General features: G+C 51.0%; 1 pseudogene; it reads left to right on the top strand.

Moving 5' to 3' along the window:
• Positions 1-201: 201 nt before the first annotated feature.
• Positions 202-598, top strand: part of LOC107567297 (uncharacterized) — a 2,079-nt pseudogene continuing 1,682 nt past the window's right edge.

The following is a 598-nucleotide window of genomic DNA, read 5'->3' as shown; positions in this document are numbered from 1 at the left end:
TGTGTGTGCTTACTAATTTTCCCACAGAGACCACAAATTAGAAGCACGCCCACCAGAGGATCACAGTCGCCGAAAACTACACTCACCTGTCCATTACACACTCACTGTCAAACCACACGTGGCATTGCACACTTACACCCCTGTTTTGCCTTGTTTGTTTTGTTTTGTTTTCTCTTCTTCAAGGTCTGTGTCAGTCTAGGTTCTAGATCTCCCTCACCGTGCCAAAACATGTCTCGCACAACAGACTCTGTTGGCCATTGGGAAGACCTCGAGACATGGCTAAGTGTTGCAACAGACGGCCTCCTACCTAAGGCCGCTGAAACACTGAGGCATCAGACACAGGACCAGCTGGATGACAACATAGCAAACCTCATGAGACAAGACCCAAGTCAGAGCTACAGTCACAAAGAATTAGCAAAGATCACCGGCTCCTTAAGCCACACACTCATCGCCACTCTCAAGCTGAGCAACAGGCACGTCGCCCATCTCCAGCAGGAGCTAACACGCGCACAACGACGCATCGAGCAGCTAGAACTGGAGGCTCAGGAACGACAGGAAGGGCCTGATGAAGTGGAACAAGGCGCCGAGGAGGAGATCA

This window comes from Sinocyclocheilus grahami, unplaced genomic scaffold (assembly GCF_001515645.1).
Source record: "Sinocyclocheilus grahami isolate Dianchi unplaced genomic scaffold, SAMN03320097.WGS_v1.1 scaffold1143.1, whole genome shotgun sequence".
NCBI lineage: Eukaryota > Metazoa > Chordata > Actinopteri > Cypriniformes > Cyprinidae > Sinocyclocheilus > Sinocyclocheilus grahami.
This window is presented reverse-complemented; position numbering and strand designations above follow the sequence as displayed.